Below are 9,544 nucleotides of genomic sequence, written 5' to 3'. Positions count from 1 at the left end.
TGTGTTCTGAAGAGCTCGATTTGATGACAGTTGGGGCTGTAGGGACGATTGTTCCTGTTACTATGAACTTCTTTGACTTTGAAAATGAAGCTGTAGTGGAACTAAAATCTGATAGATGAACTTATTGGAGATGGCAGATGATCAGCTCCTAGAATATCATTTTTCCACGTCTGTAGTATCTGGGAACTAGAAAGTTTGTGTTCTCCCAGGCGGATGTGTTAGGTGGCTTCCCCTCGCTATCACAAATACTGGAGGCAATCACCTTATGAAGGAGAAGGGCTTATTTGACCCCCAATTCTGGAGCTTTCTTTTTTTTAAAGATTTTTAAAATTTAAATTAGAAACAAGGTTGCTTCACATGTCAATCCCAGCTCCCTCTCCCTCCCCCCTCCCTCACCCCTTCCACAACTCCCCCCCAATCCCCACCCAATTCCCACTTCATTCTCCAAGGAGGGAGAGGTCCTCCATGGGGAATCACCAGAGTCTGTCATTTTGTTCAGGGCAGAGCCTAGGCCCTCTCCCATGTGTCCAGGCTGAGACAGCATCCCTTATTGTGGGAGGGGCACCCAAAGTCCATTTGTATGCCAGGGATAAATACTGATCTACTACCCAAGGCCCCATAGATTGCCTAGGCCTCTTCACTGACACCCACATTCAGGGGGTCTGGATTAGTCCCATGCTGGCCTCTCAGCCATCAATCTGGGGTCCATGAGCTCCCCTTTGTTCAGGTCAACTGTTTCTGTGGGTTAAACCAGCCCAGTCTTGACCCCTTTACTCATCAGTCCTCCCTCTTTGTCACTGGGTTCCAGGAAATCAGTTCAGTGTTTAGCTGTGGGTGTCTGCTTCTGCTTCCATCAGTCATTGGTTGATGGTTTTAGGATGGCATATAAGGAAGTAGTCGAATTCATTATTAGGGAAGGATATTTAAGGTAGCCTCTCCACTATTGCTTAGTTTGCCAGTTGGTGTCATCTTTGTAGATCTCTGGAAATCTCACTAGTGCCAGATCTCTCCTCAAACCTATAATGGATCCTTCTATTATGGTATCCTGTTCTCCTCTATTTTTTGCCTGACTCAACCTTCCTGCTCCCCCATGTCTTCCTCTCCCCTCCTCTTCTCCCCCTCTCCCCTCCACTCCACTCACTCTCCCCTCCCCCAGTGCTCCCAATCTTGGCTCACTCCCCTTCTCTGGGGTATCATGCATATCTCTCTTAGGGTCCTACCTGTTTCTCAGACTCTCTGGCAGTGGGGATTGTAGGCTGGCACTCCCCTGATCCATGTCTAAAATAGTTCTGGAGCTTTCAAACCACGACTAATTGGTCCTGTTGGTTTGAGCATGTGGTGCAGCAGCATGTATTGTAGAGCAAAACTGCTCACCTCAGGGTTAGGACTGAGGGGGGATAAGTATCAGGGCCCTGCCACCCTCCTAGAAAGTGCATCTCCAATGACCCCAATACCTTCCACTCTGCCTCACCTTTTATATGTCCACCTCTATGATGGTTAGTTTTTTGTCAACTTGACACAAGCCACAAGTTAGAGTCATCTGGCAAGGGGCATCCTCAATTGAGAAGATGCCTCCATCACTTTGGCTTGTAGGCAAGTCTGTGGGGCATTTCCTTGACTAATAATTTATGTGGTAGGCACAAACCACAGTGGGAGGGGCCACCCCTGGTCTAGCCCGGTCCTGGGGTTGAGAAAGCCATGGGAGCAAGCAGTAAACAGCATCCCTCCATGGCTTCTGCATAGTTCCTGCTCCCAGGTTCCTGCCCTGACTTTCCTTAATGATGGACTACAACTGTAAGCCAAAACAAGCCCTGCCCTTACCAAGTTGCTGTGGTCATGTGTCCATCATAGCAATAGGAAGTGAGCTTGGATACTCCCAACAGTGCCACCCTGGGAAACAAGACTCTGTTACATGGGCCTTTGCAGGGTGGTCTGCATCTAAATTACAGCAGCTAAAAAAAAATCCAAACCTTAAACAAGCAATCACCTTGTTCCTCCTCGGCGCTCTTGATGGCTTGTCTTTCACTAAGACTCAGCCAGTGTCCCTGAAGATTTCTCCACTAACATGGGTGCTGTACATTATGTTTTGTCGCTGGCAGTGAAAACATGCTGAGTGAATAAATGAACGTTAGCGAGGGTGAGAAAAGCACACAGACAAAGAGACTCTTAGAGGGCAGGACAGTAATTCTGGATGGATATATATTTGAGAAAGATTAAACGGAAGAGCAAAAAAATGTATACCTGTAAAAATTGCCTAATATGGGGGAACAGATCTGTAGACCTGGGCTTTACATTTGAATTTATAATCACTAAACTTGAAAATTAAGAAAAAAAACTTCTCTCAAAATCACCAATAAAATCCCAGTGGCATTTAGGAGTTTCACTTCCCTAGGAAATGTGCTGTTCATACCATGTCACACAGAAACCTTTTTAAAGTGCTGGTTTCCGGCCACCTTGTTCCATTGAAGAACCAAATATTGTCCCAAGAGAGAAAAAGAATGTTCCCCACACCAACACCCCCACCATCCCACCCAAATCAATTGAGCTGTGTCCTTCCTCCAGCATGCGTGATCCTAGAAGTGTGTTTGGTTTGAAACCTCAACTGGGGTCACATTGCTTGGAGTCAATACAGTAAGCAGGAAAAACCCACCTGTTAAAGAATACTTACTTTCTAATGCAGAAGGTGGAAGGATGGCTTTGAGACAATATTACAACGTGGAAATGGTTATTACCACCATGGTAAAGTATAGTCACTCTATATTTATAAAAGAACAGCCAAGAGAATAACAATAGTCCTGTTTGCTTTCCGTGTGTTTGTGCAGTTGAAGGAGGATACTCCCAGAATTGATGTCATTCCCCACCACCCCAGTCTGTCACTCATCCTCATCTCTTATACTTCATGAACTGACCTGAATAGCATCAGTAATTGGAAAGGAAAGTCCATCAAATCAGGTATACGCAGTATCCTTACCTAAAAGTTAATTCATTGTTTGGCAGATATTTCTAATCCTTGGAATGAAGCAGATACAGACATGGCTGACCCTCCCTATCCACCAGCTCCATGCCCCTGATTTAGTCAACCACAGATCAGAAATACCAACCGACTGACCAACCAACCAACCAAACAAACAACCAACCAAACAACCAACCATCTTCTTGTCTTGTAAACAACACAGCACGCTCACTATTTATATGGTGGTACATGTCCTTTAGAGATGATTTACATTACACGGGAGTGGGGTTGAGCATGGTGGTGCACTGAGCTACAGGAGGTTAAGAGAGGGGATAGCAAGGCCAAAGCCAGCCTGGGCAACTTAACCAAGACTCTGCCCCACAATAAATGGAAAACGGCTGGGGATGTATCTCGGTGATAGAGGATATGTGTAGTATGCACATGGTTCTGGGTTCCAGTCCTTTAAAATAAAAGAAGGATGAAGATAATGGATGTGGGTGTCAGTTCTAGGGCAGAACTGTCACTTTTACAAAAGATTGGTCTCTTTGAGGCATCTTGGAATCAGTCCCCTGCTGATACGAGGGCAACCGTAACATTCTTCGAACATTTCTTTGAACATGGGATTCCCAATAATTGAGATGAATTCACTTGGAAACATTCTCCTCAATTTTATTTTCTCTTGATTGAAATATACTGACTGCATGTTAGAACCTGTTATCCTGAAAGTGGAGGAAAATTAATCACCAAGAGTTATTATCATCAAGGATAAAATTACATAAAGGCCTCTGAAGACGAGACAGGGTTTAAACTACACACAGCTGTGGTTATGAGCGAGCCACAGAGGAGAGAGCGCAGGAGCCCCAGCTGCTTGTCAACACAGGCCCACATGACCATGCTGGGTTTCCCAGCTACTTCAACTGATTTTGAGTAAAACCACCTTCTGATGTGGGGAAGGCCTATGGACTCTCCAAGGTAGTGCTGGTTTTGTCTGCCGTTCAGATGCAGTGCACCGGCGAGCCAAGAAAACAGTTTAACTTACTCTCAGACAGGGATTTGCTGATGCTGAACATACAGTAGGGTTCTAGAAGAAGTATAATTAGAGTCCAAACAATGCCAGTTTAAAATAGGTTATTAACGAAGAGCAGCCTGCAGCTGCTTAGCTCCTAAGCTGTGACCACCAGAACTAACTAACGTTGGTTTTCTGGATCGTACATTTTGTGGTAGAGCAAGAGAGTGGTGCAATAGATACTACAGGGCACAAACTTTTCACAGTCACATGCACACACACACATATACAAGCACATGCATATATGCACACACACTTGCACACATGACATATATGCATACATGTACATACACACCCACATTTCCCACTTGGAGATCCAATATAAGCATTATAAGTAATTAAGTTTTCATTAATAAGGAGGGAATGAGTGTTCTAATTATTCTCAGTTTTGCTTGTTTGTTTTTGTCTTTGTTAAGTTAGACGTTTGGTGATTTCTCCTCATTACATACTTGTTTACATATTTATTAAATCTTAGACTACCCCCTCTGTTCTACAGTATGGAGACCAGGCCTTTACACTTAAAACTGCCCATAGACAACACGATGTGGGGCATACACACATAAGCAGCTACCATAAAAGGAAGCATCCTATATATAAAACTCCTTAAATAACCTTGAAGGACCTCCATCTCCTTTCGTTCCTCCATAGAAAAGAAAGATTACTGGGTACTAGTCTAGAAAGTCCATTATGGTCTCAACGAGTAATGTCCACCATAGCCTCAGGGATTTGAATACTGGGTCCCCTGTTGGTTGCTGTTTGGGAATGTTAAGGAACCTTGCTGAAGGAAGTATATCACTGGGGGCAGGCTTTGAGAGTTTACTACTTCCAGTTTGGTCTCCCTGTTTCATGCCCGTGGTTGAAGATGTGATCTCTCAGCTTCCTGCTCTGGCCAGCATGCCCTCCACTTGCTGCCATGCCTCCCTGAAATGATGGACTCAGTCCTCTGGAACCATAAGCCTAAAATAAAGCATTTCTTCGAAAAGTTGCTTTTTGTCATGGTATTTTTATCATGGCAGCAGAAAAATAACTAAGACATCCATGCTATATGACACAACTAATGCTCTCAGAACACTATGGCTGCCCCACAGAGCCAGAGTTATTTTACAGTGGATGCTCACTGTAGTCAAATGACTGTAATCATGCCTTTCAGTGGCCATGTGAAATGATTCTGTGAATGTGCAGTTGAAAATCTCCTTGGGGGATTTAGGCATAAAAAGCAATATTCTAGACTCAATTTTCTGAAGGCTCTTGGGCCTTTTTTTTCTTTCTTACTTTTGGTTTTTCAAGACAGGGTTTCTCTGTGTAACAGTCCTGGCTGTCTTGGAACTTACCCTGTAGGTCAGGCACTGAGGTCCACCTACTTCTGCCTCCCAAGTGCTGGGACTAAAGGTGTGCACCACCACTGCCTGGCTTCTTGGACCTTTTGGTAAGATTGGTATGCCTTAAATTTTGGCTTCCTAGGAATGAGGAAGCTTTAAATACAGCAACCACATCTTTTTTTACCTTTTGCATAACTCCAGGGAGTTGTCGTACATACTCTGTGGATGCTCTAGGAAATTGTCTCACATAATCCACAAATACTCTATGAAGCTGTCTCACACATTCCGCAAATACTCTGTGTAGCTCTGAACACTCTCTGTGAACACTCCAAGGTTGTCTCACATGCTGCATGAGTCCTCTGTGAAATGGCAAGTTCCTAACTCTGTGAGCTTGTATTACTTACAAGATAATGCTGATCTTCTTCCTGGACCCTTGAATCTGTGAATAGTCACTAGTTTGAGAATAATATTAATGTGATCCATAAAAGTTCAGGCCTCTCCCAAGTTTGCAGAATCTGAGCCTTTTGTATTTATTTTCCTAGTGACTGTAGGAGAAATGCAGATTCTAGCACTGGTTTTAGACCTGGCTTCTTAGGGGACCCATCAGGGTGTCTGGATAGAGGTGATCATCCTATCTACCAGTGCCCACAGAGGCTTTGGGCCAGCGAGGGCAATAGGGCTCTCTGATACATTAGCCAGGACCCATGAGAATATCGGAGAAATATAGGTTCCGAAGCTAGTAAGCTTTCCTTCTTCTTCCTTTTGATGTATAATGCACGTGTATAATGCCATGTTTAGGTTATCTGGATTTTTTTTCATTCAACTCAGGCAATGAATTATCAGGATATTGTAATAAGTAGAAGTATGTTATTTTTCCTCTCCAGCTTTTTCTTGTGAGAATTTTCATTTAGTCAGAAAAGTTGAGAGAGTGGGGGCATTCTTACAAAAGTCTGAATGGATTCTCTTATATTGGACAGTTGTTTTTTTTTAACATTTTGCAATATTTCCTTTATAAAATTGCTACCTGTCTGTCCATATGTATTATGCTTATACATATTCATATATGTATTATTATATGGGTAGTGAATGCAAAGTAGTCTAAAATCAGGTTTTAAAAATATAAGTTCTTCAGCATACAGAGCCAAAAGGACACTTCTATTACAAAGCACAAAAATTATGTTTAGGAAAGTAGACACAAATTATAAAATATCATCTAATACTCTATTTATATTAAAAATTATTTCCCAGTGATCCAAAGCCCTTGCCAGTTGCCAACCCTATTGTTGGATTTCCAACCTCCTCAATTATAAGAAATAACCTTTTGGTCTTTATAAAGTATCCAGTGTCAGATATTTTGTTACAACAGCAGAAAACAGACAAGGTCACACCACACAGAGAAGTGATGGGCAAGAGAGCATGGGTGACATTCTGAAGAGGTGCTAGATTTCAGCTGTGATGAAGGAGGAAGGCATTTGAGGACCCAGGAAACAGTACCATCCTGGAGTAACTGCTGAACTTATCTGGGTGTATCTATAGAAGAATGGACCATTAGAGTGTGAAAGTGTCAGGAAAGGGGATAGAAGAAGAGATGGCAAAATGACAGGGCGGTGAGTGCGGACAGTGCACAAGTCTGGAATCCAGGCTAAGGTTTTACACTCACTTCTGACACGGGAAGCCACTGCACGTCCACAATGACCACGTGAATAAACTTCTGTGGACTACTTCTCTGTGTACCAGTTTTCTTCAGCTCCTTATATTTCTACATCTTCCTAAGCCTCAAATCCTAATTTGTGCATGTTTTATTATACATCAGTGTGAGCAAGTTATCTTACATTCTCTGGAGGAATAAAACATATCTATATTACGTTTATATATCCATGTCTCTCTATACCTCTATCAACTTATGTGGTAAACATTTTAAAGTCATATTACTTGCTGTATGCTATTTTTGCTGTTTAATGAGGCATCATATTAGCTTGAAACAGTTAAGAATGACATTCAGGCTTGGAAACTTGAGCTCTGCAAGGAAATGCCAAATCCCAGTAGGAAGGGGGATATCTGAATTTACCTAACCACACAAAACACAGGCAGTCCCAGTATCAACATGACAAACCAGCATGACATCACTGTCTCCAGTCAGTGTTAACCCATAAACATTTCCAGTTTGACCCTTAGACTTTCCTTGTTTTCTCTACAGTTTCCACTAGATTGCCTGCTCACGACAAGCTGGGGCAGCCCATGGAAAGTGGGTCAAGTAGGCACTTCCACCAACTAAGAAACATGAGCCCCAAAGATAACACTCATGTGCTCCTGCCAGTGAGGGGTAGGATAGAGTAGGTGAGGGGAGGGGTACCAACACTGCAGGACCACAGGCTGTTTGCTGAGAGATTTCATGCAGACTTGTGTACAAGCCAGCCATTTACTCCTGTGCATCGGATTGGAGTATCTGGTTCACCAAGCTCTTACCTGTGAGCAATGTTCCGCCTTGGACACAACTCGGTAATTGTAAACCTGACTTGAATGTGGAGCAGGTGACCCAGAGAGCTCCTGTTTGCTCTCTGTTTTCACATTCTATTATGCAGCTCCCAGCACCGAATCAGCCAATCAGCTTGACTTATAACCCGAAACCACTCCATGTCCTGTGTATCGGTTACTGGCATTTATGTAATTCAGGTCTTCAAAAGGTGTTCACACTTGCCACCATATACCTTGTCCTTTAAAGCTGTGGAAGGCTTTTTGAATTCTGGCTTTAAATTCTCAACTGAATTTGAGATGCTTTTCAAAACATTCCAGAATTTGATGCATTTTGGATTTCAAATTAGGGACATTCAGCCTGGTACTGTCTATGTGCATATCTGAGAATTTGAAAGACTTCCATATCGGAAGCACCTTTTATTCCAAGCATTGCATTAGTGCCAGTAACCACAGCCCCTATGAGCTGATGTGTGTAACAGCCATGTAATGCCCAGAAGATAGCATTCCATGGCTCCTCCCTACCCTCCACTATATTCTTCCTGCTCCCTTTTCTGTGATGTTCTGAGTCTTAGGTGGGGGAAATTGATGTAGATGACTCATCCAAAGCTGAACACTCACCATCTAGACCAGCCATGAGTGTCTTCATGAACTGAAAAAGGAGACTTTTCTAACCAAAGTTCAGAGCAATGTGGATCTATAGGTGTAGACCTATTACTTGGAAAGCAGTTTGACAACATGACCCTTAAGTAACACAATTATTATCTTTCCTAGGGCCTGTGATCGCCCCAGTAATGGGCTTTTGACCAGGTTTATAGATCAGGCATGAAATCCCTACAATGGAGCAGACCTCACATGCTCCCATGCTCATGAAACCACTATTGCACTAGTGGGCATGTCTTGCCAGGCAGGTTGGTATTGTAGCATTCAGAGTTGGAGCTGGTTCACTGGTGCAGCCATACAGGAGGCCCCTGTACTTACATGCCAGTGGTTTATTCACCCCCATTTGGATGAACATCTATGCCATCACTTCTCACCTTAGCAAGCAGTGCAACCACAGTTGCTTAGTCTCTTAGTGAGCACACAGAGGCATCTTTTTCCTAGAATTGGAAATCATGCTCCCTGGAGGGATTTATTGGACTGTAATTTGTAAATATTTTTAGTTTTAGCAAGTCCTGCTTAGCCTGCCTTCAAAAAGGCTGGTTTTAATGGAAACATCAGTGGCAGTCTCTAAAAGTCCATGCTTCCCTTAGAAACAAAAATATTTCTTCTTGTCAAACTTATCTGATTTTTAAAGGTTAGAAGTAGGGGTCCCAAATGTTTCTGTGGAATACATATATGCCAAAATGTATTCTACATATTAATCAGTGGGAAATTTGAAATGTGAAAAAGTTGATGAAGAGACCATGGGAGTGGCATCTCTAATCTCCCAGACACTAAGGGAGAAGGAGCAGTAGTGTGAGTCAGCCTGGGCTCCAAAATGAGACTTTATCTCAAAAAGAATTGGCATGAAGGGACTTGGTGTTTATTCTTTTTCTGAGATGCGTGCGTGCGTGCGTGTCAGGGGAGCTCATGAAGTAACCCAGCCTGCTGGTTAGCGTCAGAAGATCTTCCTGCATCTGCCTAGGATACCTGAATTACATATGTGAGCCACCACTCCAGACCCATACAATCTTTGTCTTCTAAGTATTAAAGTGAAGTTCCAGGACAGCCAGGCCTTCACAGAGAAACCCT

The sequence above is a fragment of the Mesocricetus auratus genome, unplaced genomic scaffold (genome assembly GCF_017639785.1).
Source record: "Mesocricetus auratus isolate SY011 unplaced genomic scaffold, BCM_Maur_2.0 Super-Scaffold_100013, whole genome shotgun sequence".
Lineage (NCBI taxonomy): Eukaryota > Metazoa > Chordata > Mammalia > Rodentia > Cricetidae > Mesocricetus > Mesocricetus auratus.
The sequence above is the reverse complement of the archived record's forward strand: the minus strand, read 5'-3'. Positions refer to the sequence as shown.